This window comes from Ovis aries, chromosome 17, assembly GCF_016772045.2.
Source record: "Ovis aries strain OAR_USU_Benz2616 breed Rambouillet chromosome 17, ARS-UI_Ramb_v3.0, whole genome shotgun sequence".
In the NCBI taxonomy this organism is placed as follows: domain Eukaryota; kingdom Metazoa; phylum Chordata; class Mammalia; order Artiodactyla; family Bovidae; genus Ovis; species Ovis aries.
In genome coordinates this window covers 20,901,522-20,919,667 of record NC_056070.1, presented here as the reverse complement: position 1 = coordinate 20,919,667, position 18,146 = coordinate 20,901,522, and positions in this window count along the sequence as shown.

Here is an 18,146-nt window from a genome sequence, read left to right as displayed (position 1 = left end):
GTATGCAAGACAGCAAAAGAGACACAGATGTGTATAACGGACTTTTGGACTCAGAGGGAGAGGGAGAGGGTGGGATGATTTGGGAGAATGGCATTCTAACATGTATACTATCATGTAAGAATTGAATCGCCAGTCTATGTCTGACGCAGGATACAGCATGCTTTGGGCTGGTGCATGGGGATGACCCACAGAGATGTTATGGGGAGGGAGGTGGGAGGGGGGTTCATGTTTGGGAACGCATGTAAGAATTAAAGATTTTAAAATTAAAAAAAAAAAGAAAGAAACTGAAAAATATAAAATAAATAAATAAATAAATAAAAGACGCTTACACCTTGGAAGAAAACTTATGACCAACCTAGATAGTATATTCAAAAGCAGAGACATTACCTTGCCAACTAAGGTCTGTCTAGTCAAGGCTATGGTTTTTCCTGTGGTCATGTATGGATGTGAGAGTTGGACTGTGAAGAAGGCTGAGCACTGAAGAATTGATGCTTTTGAACTGTGGTGTTGGAGAAGACTCTTGAGAGTCCCTTGGACTGCAAGGAGATCCAACCAGTCCATTCTGAAGGAGATCAGCCCTGGGATTTCTTTGGAACGAATGATGCTAAAGCTGAAGCTTCAGTACTTTGGCCACCTCATGCGAAGAGTTGACTCATTGGAAAAGACTCTGATGCTGGGAGGGATTGGGGGCAGGAGGAGAAGGGGACGACCGAGGAGGAGATGGCTGGATGGATCATGGACTCGACTGATGTGAGTCTGAGTGAACTCCGAGAGTTAGTGATGGACAGGGAGGCCTGGCATGCTGCGATTCATGGGGTCGCAAAGAGTTGGACACAACTGAGCGACTGAACTGAACTGAATGGTCCTGTATATGGTCCTCAACTGCACTTTCAGGAAACAGCTAGTTGACTAATCTTACTAAGCTATTCACAATATAAAGCTTTTTTATTATATTTTAAATAGCCACATACACTTAGCATGTTTATAAACCTTTGTTTTGTTTTGTTCTTCTCTTTTCCTGGAATCCATATTGTTTTACATGGGACCTATTAAGAGAAACAAACAAAATATGGTCTGGAAGTTAAACAAGTTTGGGTCAAAATCTTCTCTTCCTACTATGTATATGTACATGGGTAAGATCTTTAACTTCTTGTTAACTCAATTTCCTCATTTTTAAAATCGAAAATATAACTCAAATGTAATGAGAAAAAATTGTTTTCAGGCATTTAAACCATATAATGTTCAAAACTATTTATTTCTTCTAATATTCTTTTCTTCATTCTTTTTTTACTGTCTATTGCCTTATTAACTAGTAGATGAATCTGTAGTATTCTTCTTCCATGTAAAGCCATAATCAAATATCTTTGAATTAAGATCACAAATTTCTTCAGTTTCATTATAGGATTCTTTCCTTTTACAGAATCTCAGCACTGAAGATGGACAAATATATTGGTGCACTACTGTTTTTTGTCCCTGAATTTTAACATCTTTGGTAATCATGTGGATTAAATTCAAAATAATTATTTCAACTCTGAGAAATATACCAGTAAAGGAAACATTAACAGGCTGAACTGTGATTATTTCACATTAATGTAAACATCACAAATGACTACAATTTTATGTATTTGTTTTTATAATGGAGTAGAAAAGGGACACAGGAGGTCTAAGGAAAACGAAATTCAATATCATCTCACACTCCATATAATAACAGATGTTCATTACCAATTCTATTCTTGCAAGTTCAGTTCAGTTCAGTCTCTCGTCATACCCAACTTTGCAATCCCATGAATCACAGCACGCCAGACCTCGCTGTTCATCAACAACTACCAGAGTTCAACCAAACTCACGTGCATCAAGTCATTGATGCCATCCAGCCATCTCATCCACAATCATCCCCTTCTCCTCCTGCCCCCAATCCTTCCCAGCATCAGGGTCTTTTCCAATGAGTCAACTCTTCACATGAGGCAGCCAAAGTATTGGAGTTTCAGCCTCAGCATCAGTCCTTCCAATGAACACCCAGGACTGGTCACCTTTAGGAAGGACTGGTTGGATCTCCTTGCAGTCCAAGGGACTTGCAAGATTCTTCTCCAGCACCACAGTTCAAAGGCATCAGTTCTTTGGTGCTCAGCTTTCTTCACAGTCCAACTCTCACATCCATACATGACTACCGGAAAAACCATAGCCTTGACTAGATGGACATTTGTTGGTAAAGCAATATCTCTGCTTTTTAATTAGCTATCTAGATTGGTCATAACTTTCCTCTCAAGGAGCAAGCGTCTTTTAATTTCATGGCCGCAATCACCATCTTCAGTGATTTTGGAGCGCAGCAAAATAAAGTCTGACACTGTTTGCACTGTTTCCCCAACTATTTCCCATGAAGTGATGGGACCAGATGTCATGATCTTCGTTTTCTGAATGTTCAGCTTTAAGCCAACTTGTTCACTCTCCTCTTTCACTTTCAAAAAGAGGCTCTTTAGTTCCTCTTCACATTCTGCCATAAAGGTGGTGTCATCTGCATATATGAGGCTATTGATATTTCTCCTGGCATCTTGATTCCAGCTTTTTCCAGCCCAGCGTTTCTCATGATATACTAACAGAAGCAGAAGATATTAAGAAGAGATGGCAAGAATATACAGAAGAACTGTACAAACAAGATCTTCATGAACCAGATAATCATGATTGTGTGATCACTCACCTAGAGCCAGACATCCTGGAATGTGAAGTCAAGCGGGCCTTAGAAAGCATCACTACAAAGCCAGTGGAAGTGATGGAATTCCAGTGAAGCTACTTCAAATCCTGAAAGATGATGCTGTGAAAGTGCTGCACTCAATATGCCAGCAAATTTGGAAAACTCAGCAGTGGCCACAGGACTAGAAAAGATCAGTTTTCATTCCAATCCCAAAGAAAGGCAATGCCAAAGAATGCTCAAACTACTGCACAATTGCACTCATCTCACACACTAGTAAAGTGAGGCTCAAAATTCTCCAAGCCAGGCTTCAGCAATATGTGAACCATGAACTTCCAGATGTTCAAGCTGGTTTTAGAAAAGGCAGAGAAATCAGAGATCAAATTGCCAACATCTGCTGGATCATCAGAAAAGCAAGAGAGTTCCAGAAAAACATCTATTTCTGCTTTATTGACTATGCCAAAGCCTTTGACTATGTGGATCACAATAAACTGTGGAAATTCTGACAGAGATGAGAATACCAGACCACCTGACCTGCCTCTTGAGAAACCTGTATGTATGGCAGGAAGCAATAGTTAGAACTGGACATGGAGCAATAGACTGGTTCCAAATAGGAAAAGGGGTGCGTCAAAGCTGTATATTGCCACCCTGCTTGTTTAACTTATATGCAAAGTACATCATTCTTGCAAGAAATGCCATTAATGACTTTTGTTTAGTTAATTAAAACAATTTTAAGTTATTTCAATTCCTATTGTTGACAATATATGAAGGCATTTATCTTAGTAGATATAATAAATTTTCATTTTTGTAATTATTTCACATAACCATAATTCTGTGAATTCATATGAGATTATTTATCCAATTTAATTCATAGCAGATTATGCTGACTATGAAGGAAACTGGGAATAGATAAAATCCTTTTTCAGAAAATAAAAGAAAAACATTTTTCCTTAGGATCATTGTTTTATTATATTTTATTTCTTTAAAGTATAATGCTTAATTTAGGTTCACATTAAATCAATCAACTGCATTGCTAGCTGAAATTTCTTGAAATGTTGCTCTTTCCTTATCCTGTAAATAGAGTTTCCGTGCCCTGTGATAGTATATCTATTGATAAGAAAGGAACAAACAAAAACTAAGTATACTTTTTTTTCTTAAATTTTTATTTTTACTTTATTTTACTTTACAATACTGTATTGGTTTTGCCATACATTGACATGAGTCTACCACTGGTGTACATGCGATCCCAAACACGAACCCCTCTCTCACCTCCCTCCCCCCAACGTCCCTCTGTGTTATCCCCGTGCACCAGCCCCAAGCATGCTGTATCCTGCATCGGACATAGACTGGTGATTCAATTCTTACATGATAGTATACGTGTTTCAATGCCATTCTCCCAAATCATCCCACCCTCTCCCTCTCCCTCTGAGTCCAAAAGTCTGCTATACACATCTGTGTCTTTTTTGCTGTCTTGCATACAGGGTCATCATTGCCATCTTTCTAAATTCCATATATATGTGTTAGTATACTGTATTGGTGTTTTTCTTTCTGGCTTACTTCACTCTGTATAATCAGCTCCAGTTTCATCCATCTCATCAGAACTGATTCAAATGTATTCTTTTTAATGGCTGAGTAATACTCCATTGTGTATATGTACCACAGCTTTCTTATCCATTCATCTGCTGATGGACATCTAGGTTGCTTCCATGTCCTGGCTATTATGAACAGTGCTGCAAAAACTAAGTATACTTTTATCAACTTTTCTTTGGGAGTATAAGTCACATGTGGACATATTCACACATGAAATATGTAGTGCACTATAAGTGACTATGAATAACAAGCATTATATTTAAAGATAATTTAGCATTAAGTTCAATTTCTAAAATTGCAATTTCTATAACATAGCACTATCATTTATGGTCTCTTGTGTTGAGCAGTAGCACATTTCCAACCTTTATGTTTTAAAGACTGACTCTGATTCTATATTTGCAGCTGTTTGGTTTTACACAGATGCTTCCACTACTAAGATGAGCTTTAAGAACAGATGAATGTGTTAAAATATTTGTCTTTCATAGAGAAAATAAAAATAATTTATATTTTAAATGATTATTTGTTTTAGGACCAACATATATTGAACTTTTTGCACTAGGATTGAAAAGCCATATGGACAAAATTAAAATATTTCAAAGGAGGTCATGCCAGAAATAAGTTTTAAGTTTTCAAGTCATAATTAGTCCTTTTCTGTCTTAAAATAACTAAATACTCAGGTTACAATCACAGACAAAGGGATTTCTTAATTTCCTGATTGCCGGTTTCAAACTTATACAAAATCATGTACCTCTTCTCTGTATAAGTGCAAAGCAAATAAGGTAGAATGAAAGGTCAAGAGCTTATTACATGAACTCTACTCAGTCACATTTGATATTATTTTGATTTCTACAATTTGAGTGAAGTACGTAAGAACACAAACTTGGGAATGTGATATACCTGAACTACCCAATACCAGTATTTCTGGCCATACAAACAATGGTTCTCTGCCCTTCTATTTCATCGTATCTGTTCAACAAAGGTAATAATGATATCTTCATCAGAGTTGTTTAAGGATTACATTACATATGAATATAAAGTATTACTACAGTGTTTAGCATACAGTAACATTAAAATCACTTTTATTAAATCTATTACTTTTTATCATGAAATAACTATTACACATGTTAATAACTAAAATGTTAAAAATATACGTAAACAAGTGAGCCATCTTCTCAACCTAGGCTCATAATTCTATTCTCAAAACACAACAACCATCAAAAAGATCATATGCATCAGTATATAATATTTACCCATATAATGTTTAATTTTTAAACAGGTAGGAATGTACTATCCACATTATTAGTTTCCTGTTTCTTAAAGACCTACTATAAAAGTACATTCATTTAGAGTAAAAATTGATCCTTAATAATTCAGTCTTCTATTAAAGGATATTTAGGATTCCCTTCTAGTAAAAGAATCCACCTGCAATGCAGCAGACCTAGGTTTGATCTCTGGGTTGGGAAGATCCGCTGGAGAAGGGAAAGGTTACCCACTCCAGTATTCTGGTCTGGAGAATTCCATGGACTATACAGTTCACGGGATTGCAAAGAGTCAGACATGACTGAGCAAATTTCACTCTCTCTCTCTAAAGGATATTCAGGTTATTTACACATTTTGTGTGCGTAGTTACAAATAGTACTCTACAGAATTTCAATTAATGAACATCGTTAGATGCACCCACAAACATGTGAAAAAAAATCCTGCTAGATAAATTGTTACAGGAAGAGTGTGTGTATGTTCAATTTTATAAGTAATCCTAGATAGGCAACATGGTAGTACCTATTTCTCCACACTTGGCTATTACCAAAATTTTAATTATGATACATAGTTGATTTTTTTAACTAAATAGATATAAAGCTTAATATAGCCTTTTCTTTTTTATATCTGCAATATCTTTGTTTCTTCATGCCTTCATTGGTGGTTTAGCTGATTTTCTGTTGTTCAGCTGCTCAGTTGTGTCTGATTCTTCAGGGATTCCATGGACTGTAGCCCACTAGGCTCCTCTGTCCATGGGATTTCAAGGTAAGAATACTGGAGTGGGTTGCCATTTCCTTCTCCAGGGGATTTTCCTGACTCAGGATCTAACCTGTGTTTTCTGCATTGCAGGCAGATTCTTTACCGCTGAGCCACTAGGGAAGCCCAGTTAGCTGATTAAATGGAAGTTTTTCCCTTAGTGCTTTCTGTTTTTTTACAGTAGGTTCTTGTTGCTTATCAACTTTAAATATAACAGTGTGTATATAGCTTTAAGTGTATTTAGCTATTTAGATTTTTATATTGATAAAACAGTAAAACATTAAGCAAGTAATTTATTTCAGCTATGTTTATTTTCCTCTAGGAAAAATAGAATAACAATAATATCAACCAGAATAATAATATAATCCACTGTGACACTGTACTGATTAACTGTCACAAATAATGCAAAGGGTCGTATATTTTTAATGCTTGCTAAGAATAAGGTACTTATTTTCATTATTGAAGGAAACCTATTAAATCTAGTTTTCTGAAGCAAATTTAAGTAGCATATTTCCTCAGAATAAAGAGTACAGTATAAATCATTTTATAATCACTGTTAGTTGAGTACCTGGACTGTAAAGGCATACATAAGCTGTTTCATCATATGCATTATCTAGCATACCTGGGACTCTTCCAATATGCAGGATGTTGGTTGAAAAGGATTGAACACAATTAAAAATATGTTGGAAGTTTCAACCAATCTATCTTTGTGAAACAAAGATTCATCCTTTTATCCAGAGAACTAAATCCTGTTCAGTTTCCCCTAGAAATGTTTATTCCTGATATGTGAAATTATCACTAATAAGGTTTATAGTGTGTGATACATAGTTACTGATCCTCTTTTTTTTCTCTCTCTCTCTCCTACCTATTATTTTACAGCATTTGCCACTGGACTTTGCATTACTTTCTATGTGTTGACTAAAGTGACTACTTACCAATATATTTATCTAGAGAAAATCACTGATTTTAAATAGATTAATGAAATTTTTGACAAAAATGAGGCCAATGATGGAAATAAAAATAGTAAGAAAATGTTTTTTTTTAATATATAGAATTATTAATTCATAAGGGCTTCCTTCACAGGTCAGTTGGTAAAGAATCTGCCTGCAATGTATGACACCGTGGTTCAATTCCTGGGTTGGGAATATCCACTGGAGAAGGGATAGGCTACCCACTCCAGTATTCTTGGGCTTCCCTTGTGACTCAGCTGGTAAAGAATCCACCTGCAATGTGGGAGATCTGGAATCAATCCCTGGGTTGGGAAGATTCCCCTGGAAAAGGGAAAGGCTAACAACTACAGTATTCTGGCCTGGAGAATTCTTAGACTGTATAGTCCTTGGGGTCACAAGGAGTCGGACATGACTGAGCAAACTTCACTTTCACTTTCATTAACAAAATGTATTTTTCAGAAACTTCATTTTTCATAATTATATCATCAATTTCTGTTTTTCTCACATGTGAAATGTCCATGCTAAATAAATCAAGTCTGAAATAGAGAAACGCTTAATTACTGCCCTTGAAGTTTTACTTCATAGTAGCTTGAAAATTTGGATGGAATAACTAAATTCAAATGTATATCACTGATTATATACATATATATATATATATGTATATATATATATATATATGTGCTGTGATTAGTAGTTCAGTGGTGTCCGATTCTTTGAGATTCCATGGACTGTAGCCCCCTAGGATTCACTGTGTATGGGATTTTCCAGGCAAGAATACTGGAGTAGGCTGCCACTCCCTTCTTCAGGAGATCTTTCCAACCCAGGGATCAAACCAAAGTCTCCTGTACTGCGGGCAGATTTTTGTCTGAGCCACCAGGGGAGGCCATGAATACTAGCGTCAATAACTTACCCCTTCTCCATGGGATCTTCCTGACCCAGGAATCAAATCAGGGTCTCTTGCACTGCAGGCAGATGGTGTACCAGCTGAGTTACCAGGAAAACCCAAAATATATTTTATAAATCATTAAAACATTAACAAATAAAAGATGGGCTACACATAAATTAATATGAAGATCTCTGTAGAAGCACTCAAATATATTGAAACTCAATACTTGCTAAGAATGTAACAATTTTAACTATCTCACAATTAAAATGTCTAGCCTAAAGCAAATTATAATATTTTTTAAAGTAAAATTTATATTATTTCTATGTGAAAAAATTCAGAAAGAGACTGTGTTCATTTAGAGGTGTGTGTTAGTCACTCATTTATATATGAGTTTTTTGTGACCCCATGGGCTATAGCCCACCAGGCTCCTCTATTCATGGATTTCTCTAGGCAAGAATACTGGAGTGGGTTGCCATTTCCTTCTCCAGGTGATCTTCCTAACCAAAGGATCAAACCTACGTCTCCTATTGCATATTTCTACCATTTGAGCTACAGGAAATATTCTGTAACATTCACTGAGAGAATAAATTCTATTACTATCATTCCAAAATATAACTTCTCTAATCAGTTTAATATTTTTGCTTCTGTGAAGCATTTAAATAATTGGAGATTACACATTTCTTTCTCAGATTGGCTATCTGCTGAATCTGATAAAATGTGAAAATTACATAACTTTATAGTACCTCAACATTTATCTTCTTGATTGTTTCAGCATCTGTACTAACCTTTTTTTTATTAAAAGCTTAAAATTTAAAACAAAACTACTTTTAAAAAGAAATAATTCTGGTTGTGACCAAAAGGATTTATTTTAATCCCAAACAGTGCATTTTATTATTAACACCTTTATTTTCTGTAGGATATCCTGATCACTGCTGCTGCTACTGCTGCTAAGTCGTTTCAGTTGTGTCCGACTCTGTGCGACCTCATAGACGGCAGCCCACCAGGCTCCCCTGTCCCTGGGATTCTCCAGGCAAGAACGCTGGAGTGGGTTGCCATTTCCTTCTCCAATGCATGAAAGTGAAAAGAGAAAGTGAAGTCGCTCAGTTGTGTCCAACCCTCAGCGACCCCATGGACTGCAGCCTTCCAGGCTCCTCCGTCCATGGGATTTTCCAGGCAAGAGTACTGGAGTGGAGTGCCATTGCCTTCTCCAATCCTGATCACAAAGCCTTATAAAAGTACAGCACTTATAAGATTTATACTTTCTCACCATTTCAATGAATATTAATGGACAGTGTCCATGTCACTGACTTATTTGATTGCTTAAGCAACCCCTTGGAGATAAATGATCTTATATTCAGGTTTCTGTCAACCCTTTAGATCTTAGAAAGAAACATGTTCATTACTTAAACATAGTGGTTCAAAGCATATGGATATGGTAGCACACTGATTCACAGAATGCTAACTGTGAGCTGTGCCAACTTAAACAAGATCATTAAGTGTTCACACTGCCACCATATCAAAGACATAACTCAACAGGAACAAAATAGTTCTCCTCACTGTGGACTTATTCTACTGTTTCCAAAGACCTATTCTGATGATTGAACCAAATATTTAAAGACATCTTTATTTAAATTGGACAATTGAAGAAATATGCACATTTTAATATAATATTTTGTCTTTATACAAATAGGATTTTATTCTCTTAATGTGAGCAAACACTAATGTATATTGAAAATGTTAATCTAAAAAAAAATTCGACTTCCAATTTAGCAATAGAATATGTGCAAACAATCTAAGGCATATGTAATAAAATGAACAATCTTAGTAACCAGCATAAGAGTTTAGACTTATCGTTTTTACCAGAAAGTAGATGGACCTTTTAAATCTACCTATAATTTATAAAATCAAATTTTATATATATATATATATATATAAATTTAATCATACAAATAAATAACCTAATTTATTTGAAGGTCACATGTTTACACATTGACATACAGGGCCTCCCAGGTGGCATTAATGGTAAATAATCCACCTACCAGTGCAGGAGACATGAAAGACATGGGTTCGATTCCTGGAGTGGGAAGATCCCCTGGAGAAGGAAATGGTTACTCACTCCATTTCTCCATGCCTGGAGAATTCATGGACAGAGGAGTCTGGCAGGCTACAGTCCGTGGAGTCACAAAGAGTCAGACACAACTGAAGTGACTGAACACAACACAACATTTGAAGATAACTCAGTCTTACGAGAAATGTTTGAAATTTTCTGCTGTAACCAAGACTTCAATAAAGTTATCATAAACATCCCTGAAGAATAGTGTGACATAGAACATACCATCGTTTATTTTTATGTACTACATACATTTTTTAAAAATGTAGTATTTGTTATATAGAGCTAAAATCAGACTCCTGAAAATTCTACTTGTTAAATATAATTCTAATCTTTTGAAAGAGTCAATCTGCCTCAAATTCAACAATACAACTCTTTACACTGATGAGGAAATATTATTTATCTTATAGATCACATGTTTCAAATCAAACATATCAAGTTCTTAGTAACAGAGTTTATAGGCAATAAACCAGCAGTATTAGAAAAAATAAACAGACAATATAGGTCATTTATTTATGATAAATCTGAGAGTTTGACAATCAACCTAACATTAAACAGACAGCACTAGGAGTAAGAAATGCAAACAAATGCCACCAAAAGACACTAAGTGAAAGTGAAAGTGAAGTCGCTTGGTCCTGTCTGACTCTGCGACCCCCTGGACTGTAGCCTGACAGGATTCTCCATCCATGGGATTCTCCAGGCAAGAATACTGGAGTGGGTTATCATTTCCTTCAGCATCATATTTTACAATAAATAAGTGAAACCTCCATTTGAAACAAATATATTGAAGATTTCTTTTATTAAATGAAGGGTGAAGGGCATAAGGGGACATGCACTGAGCATCTCATTCACTTCATTTCCTATAACAACCTGGGTTCATCCAAGGACTTTACATTCAGGATTCTACCTATTTCTTGCCTGTACTCATGCAGTTGAACATGGCATCACAAAAGCATGCTTCTGACAGTGTCACTTTATAGTAATGATAACTAATCATATGGAGGACGTTATTTTTGTCCAGCATTCTTGCTACATATTTGCAGTCCATTCACTATTGGACTATTCCAGATGAGTAATTCACATTTTCTTCTCTTTACTCATCCTCACTTGATGATTTTCCTTGATATTTCCTAAAGAATATTAATACTCATAAACTCTCACCTCCACATAAGTCTTTCTAACCTTATCTATCCTGTGTCTACTTTTCTACTTATACTTGACAAACTTCCTTTATCCCTATAATATATATAACCCTCTACTTGATCACTAAATTCTACCCCCATTTATCTACTAAAGAACAACATGTAGTACTTGAGTATTAAATCAACAAGGTGATGGGATGCCCACAATTTGCCCCAAATATCTGGAATGTGTCATTCACACAGGACTTCTTAAGATATAACTTTAATCAGTCATTCAATTACATGGCTCAGTATTTGATCCCACATTATTCAGTAACTGGATTATCAAGTGCTTAGAAAAAAAAATATGTTTTAACTAAAATGTTTTATATTTAGAATTAAGATTTTAAGGTAACATTCCAATAATCTATGAATTACATGTAAAACAAATTTTAAATTAATGTTTTATTAACACAAACATACTGTTCATACTGTTCATGGAGTTCTCAAGGCAAGAATACTGAAGTGAACATTGGAAAAGACTCTGATGCTGGGAGGGATTGGGGGCAGGAGGAGAAGGGGATGACAGAGGATGAGATGACTGGATGGCATCACTAACTCAATGGACATGAGTCTGAGTGAAATCCGGGAGTTGGTGATGGACAGGGAGGCCTGCCCTGCTGCGATTCATGAGGTCACAAAGAGTCGGACACGACTGAGCTACTGAACTGAACTGAACTGAACACAAACATGTCTATAATACTTATTTTTCTCAAACAAGAAACGATATACTAACTCAGACAACTATTACTTCCAAGAAGCTTTTTTTTTCAATGATTACATACAGTTTTTACCAAGCTGTTTTATCTTACAATGTTATTTTAAGTAGATTGTTTCACAAAGCATATTTTAATTGCATACAAAGACATAATACAGAAGATGCATACCTGCGACCCACAGGAAAATACTGTTACAAGACAGGAATTATTTTATATATTAAAATCTTTTTTAAAAAGACAATTATAAAATAAGGTAACTCTGTTCACAAAAGTCAGATATGCATGAGATAAAAGCTCTAGAGAGGGAAGAGTGAAGTAATACTGATGCTATATAGTCAGTTTAACAATTGTAGACCCAACAAGAGCCTGAGAAAATAGACTGGTCTCCTGGCAGATGTTTATGTTGAGTTACATGGAAAGCAGTAAAGAGTTGAGAACTCATTAGGGATTGACGTTAACAGAATCAAAGAATGGAGCAATCTTAAAATACAAATATTCCTTCTCAAAATTTGTATTAAATATTGAATCTACATGGGAAACACAGCTAAAGTGCTTTGTTGAAACCACTACAAAGAGCTGAAATGAAATGCCCAGTCTTTTAGGCCTAGGAAAGGAAGACTTAATAAGGTTTCAAATAAAATTCATACATAGAGGGCCACATCCTAGTAAGAAGAATGAACCAGAGGTGGACACTATCCTACTAAATCGCAATTCAGTTCAGGCTCAGCTTCATCCCAGGCAAGAGTGAATGATCAGTTTCATCTCTCTATTATAGTAAATAATAATACTCTCTGAGGAAGGCTAACATCATATTCTATAGCTAATTTATATACAATTTTCAAAACACAATAAAAATATTAGACATATTGAGTCAATAAAAGGTGGCCAATATTTAAGATAATGTTCAAGATAAAATCATGCCATAGAAGTAGACCCTGAGATTATCTAGGAATTACATTTATTCAGGAAAGGATTTCAACCATGATTTACATGTTCAGAATAGACAAAATAGATAATAAAATGAATATAGTCAAAGATTGGAATGCACAGAAAAGGTAAAACAATCATATAAAACTGACACAACAATATATAAAATTAAGTGTTTTATTAAATAAGTTATTAACATGTTACATGCAGTAGAAACACCCAAAAGTGGGCTGAACAAGTCAGTAAAAATACCAAAATTAACATGGAAATAAAAAAGAATGGAAAATAATTAAAGCATGAACCATTTTCTAAAAGAAAAAGAAGTAAACACATGTAAAATATGAGTCTGCTAAATCACTTCAGTTGTGTCTGATTCTTTGTGACTCCATGGACTGTAGCATTTCAGGCTCTTCTGTCCATAAGATTCTCCAAGTAAGAATAGAGGAGCGGGTTGCCACTCCCTCCTCTAAGGGTCTTCCTGACCAGGGGTTAAATCCATGTCTCTTACAACTCCAGCATTGGCAGGTGGGTTCTTTAGCACTAGAGACACCAGAGAAGCCCACAGTACAATGTAGATAATAGTAAAAATAGAATATATCTTTGAAAAGAAAATAAGTGTACAGCAAATAATATTAAAAAATACCTGATAATTTAAAAATTTAATAAAACACGATGTGCTTCTAGAAGTTAGAAGGAGTAAAGGGGAGAGAGAGAGCAAAAGGAAGGATAAATCACTATTATCAGGAACAAATATAAGATCATCAATAAAAACATCAAAAAAAGGGGCTATTAGGAAGAACTTGAATAAATTTCACAAAATTAAAAAAGGACAAATACTTTAAAAATCTGACAGAGAAGATGTAGAGAAATCAGAGTATTTACTAATTATATTGAATATCTTATTAGAAATCTTTGTCACAAAGGTAAAACATAAGTTCAGATCTTTCCATTGATTAACTTGTCCAATCATCTACAAAGACAAAATAAAACAAAAACAAAACAAAGCAAAAATACTACTCTTCCAGAGATTAGAAAAAGGAGTAACTTTTCTTTGGTGTTATGGTATTATTGCATAATAACCTTACTACCAAATTCTAAAAATGACATAAGAGGGAAGAATTACAGATCTATCTTATGAACAAGTACGAAAAAATTCATAAAATATAAAAAGGCAGTTTAACACATTTAAAATAATAAAACTGATATATTGCTGGCTCTCAGACCACAATGAAGTTAAATTAGATATTAATAATAAGAAGATAGCTTGGAACTCCCAAACTACTAGGAAATTAAACAACATATTTCTGAATAACACAAGGGTCAAAGAAGAAATTTCAAGAAAAAAATCACGTATTTTGATCTAAAGGAAAATTAAACACAACTTAATAAAATTTGTGAATGCAGCAAGAAGTGCTCAGAAGGAAATTTATAGCACTGAATTAATATATTAGAAAACAATAAATTCTAAAATAAATCATCTAAATTTCTATATTGAGAAAATAGAAAAAGAATAGCAAGTTAAGTCCAAAGCAAGCAGAAAAAGAGAAATATTAAGCATTAAAGCATAAATAAAAGCAATTAAAGCAGAAAATCAATTAGAGAAAGTCAATGAAACCAAAAGTTGGTTCATTAAAAAGATCTGTGAAATCAATAATCCTCTAACCAGGTTACGTATGAAAAAGTAATGAAAGACAGGACATCACTACAGATCCCATGAAAGTCAAAAGGATACAATTAACTATGTCCATAAATGCAATAATCTCAATGTTCCTGCTGCTAAGTCACTTTAGTTGTGTCCGACTCCGTGCGACCCCATAGATGGCAGGTCACCAGGCTCCCCCGTGCCTGGGATTCTCCAGGCAAGAACACTGCAGTGGGTTGCCATTTCCTTCTCCAATGCATGCAAATGAAAAGTGAAAGTGAAGTTGCTTAGTCGTGTCTGACTCTTAGAAACCCTATAGACTGCAGCCTACCAGGCTCCTCCAAGCACCAATTCCTTGAAACAGACAATCTGCCAAAACTGACACAAGAAGAAACAGACAATCTGATTCTTGGTATTTATCCAAAGCAATGGAAGATTTATCTCTACACAAAAACACACAGAGATATTAGAGCAACGTCATTCATAATCACCAAGGTTTGGAAGCAACCAAGATGTCCCTCAGTATGTGAAAGAAGAAATAAATTGTAGTTTGTCCTGACTAATGGAATATTATTCAAAACTAAAAAGAACTGACCTATCAAGTATAGGGGAATGGAATGCAAAAGCAGGAAATCAAGAGATACCTGGTGTAAGACGCAAATTTGGCCTTGGAGTACAAAATGAAGCAGGTCAAAAGCTAACAGAGTTTTGCCAAGGGAACACAATGATCATAGCAAACACCCTCTTCCAACAACACAAGAGAAGACTCTACACATGGACATCACCAGATGGTTAATACTGAAATCAGATTGATTACATTCTTTGCATCAAAAGATGGAGAAGCTCTCTATACAGTCAGCAAAAACAAGAATGGGAGCTGATAGTGGCTCAAATCATGAACTCCTTATTGCCAAATTCAAACTTAAATTAAAGAAAGTAGGGAAAACCCTAGACCACTCAGGTATAACCTAAATCAAGTCCATTAGGATTATGCAATGGCAAACAGATTCAAGGGATTAGATCTGATAGACAGAGTGCCTAAAGAACTATGGAAAGAGGTTTGTGACATTGTACAGGAGGAAGTGATCAAGACCATTCCCCCAAAAGAGAAATGCAAAAAGACAAAATGGTTGTCTGATGAGGCCTTGCGAATAGCTGAGAAAAGAAGAGACGCTAAAGAAAAAGTAGAGAAGAAAAAAATATACTCATTTGAATATACAGTTCCAAAGAATAGCAAGGAGAGATAAGAAAGCTTTCTTAAGTGATCAACACAAAGAAATAGATGAAAACAATAGAATGGGAAAGCCTAGAAATTTCTTCAAGAAAATTAGAGATAACAAAGGTACATTTCATGCAAAGATGAGCACAGTAAAGGACCAAACAGAAGCAGACGATATTAAGATATTAAGAAGACATGGCAAGAATACACAGAAAAAATGATACAATAAAGATCTTCACGATCCAGATAGCCATGATGGTGTGATCACTCACCTAGAGCCAGATATCTGAAGTGCAAAGTCAAGTGGGCCTTAGGAAGCATCAATACGAAAAAAAAGCTAGTGGGCGTCAGGGAATTCCAGTTGAGCTATTTCAAATTCTAAAAGATGATGCTGAGAAAGTGCTGCACTCTATTTGCCAGCAAATTTGGAAAACTCAGCAGTGGTCACAGGACTGGAAAAGATCAGTTTTCATTTCAATCCCAAAGAAAGACAATACCAAAGAGTGCTCAAATTACCACACAATTGCACTCATCTCATACACTAGGAAAGTAATGCTCAAAATTCTCAAAGCCAGCCTTCAACAGTACAGGAACCATAAACTTCCAAATGTTCAAGCTGGATTTAAAAAAGACAGAGGAACTGGAGATCAAGTTGCCAACATCCACTGGATCACTGGAAAAGAAAGAAATCAAGGAAAAACATCTACTTTTGCTTTATTGACTATGACAAATGCTTTAACTCTGTGGATCACAACAAACCATGGAAAAATTTTTAAGAGATGGGAATACCAGTCCACCGACCTGCCTCCTGAGTAATCTGTATGCAGGTCAAGAAGCAACAGTTAGAACTGGACATGGAGCAACAGACTTGTTCAAATTGGGAAAGGAGTATGTCAAGGCTGTATATCGTCACCATGCTTATTTAACTTATATGCAGAGTACATCAAGTGAAATGCTGGGCTTGATGAAGTGCAAGCTGGAATCAAGATTGCCAGGAGAAATATCAAAATTTCAGATATGCGAATGACACTACCTTTATGGAAGAAAGTGAAGAAGAACTAAAGAGTCTGTTGATGAAGGTGAAAGAGGAGAGTGAGAAAGTTGGCTTTAAGCTCAACATTCAGAAAACTAAGATCATGGCATCTATTCCCATCACTTCATGGCCGATAGATGGGGATACAAAACAGTGAGAGGCTTTACCTTTAGGGGCTCCAAGATCACTGCAGATGGTGACTGCTGCCATGAAATTAAAAGACGCTTGCTCCTTGCAAGAAAAGCTATGACCAAACTAGACAGCATAATAAAAAGCAGAGATATTACTTTATCAACAAACATCTGTCTAGTCAAATCTATGGTTTTTCCAGTAGTCATGTATGGATGTGAGTTGGACTATAAAGAAAGCTGAGGACCCAAGAATTGATGGTTTTGAACTGTGGTGTTAGAGGAGACTCTTGGTAACTCACACTGAGTAGAAGCAAGGGTAACACTAAGTGTTTAGAGGACACTCTTAAGAATCCATGGACTAAAAGGAGATCCAACCAGTCCATCCTAAAGGAAATCAATCCTGAATATTCATTGGAACGACTGATGCTGAACTTGAAATTCCAATACTTTGGCCACCTGATGTGAAGAACCGACTCATTTGAAAAGATCCTGATGCTGGGAAAGGCTGAAGGAGGGAGAAAGGGTGACAGAGGATGATATGGTTGGATGGCATCACTGACGCAATGGACATGAGTTTCAGTAGGCTTCCAGCATTGGTGATGGACAGGGAAGTCTGGCATGTCACAGTCCATGGGGTCACAAAGAGTCGGAAACCACTGAATGACTGGACTTGAACTGATCAAGTCATGAAAGGACATGGAAGAATTTAAATGTATATTTTCCATGGTAAAATGCAGTCTAAAAAGGCTGCATATTGTATGTTTCCATCTATCTGACATTATGAAAAAGGCAAACTATGGAGATAATAAAAAACAAAATCAGTGTTATAAGACGGGCTGGCTGTGGTGAAAACTGAGTCTTGCTCTGGTGTGCAGGGCTATGCTTAGTAAATATTTAATCCAATTTTCTGCTGATGGGTGGGGTTGTGTTCCTTACCTGTAGATTGGCTTCAGATAAACTATGGTTCAGTTCATTTCAGTTCAGTCGCTCAGTCGTGTCCAACTCTTTGCGACCCCATGAATCGCAGCACGCCAGGCCTCCCTGTCCATCATCAACTCC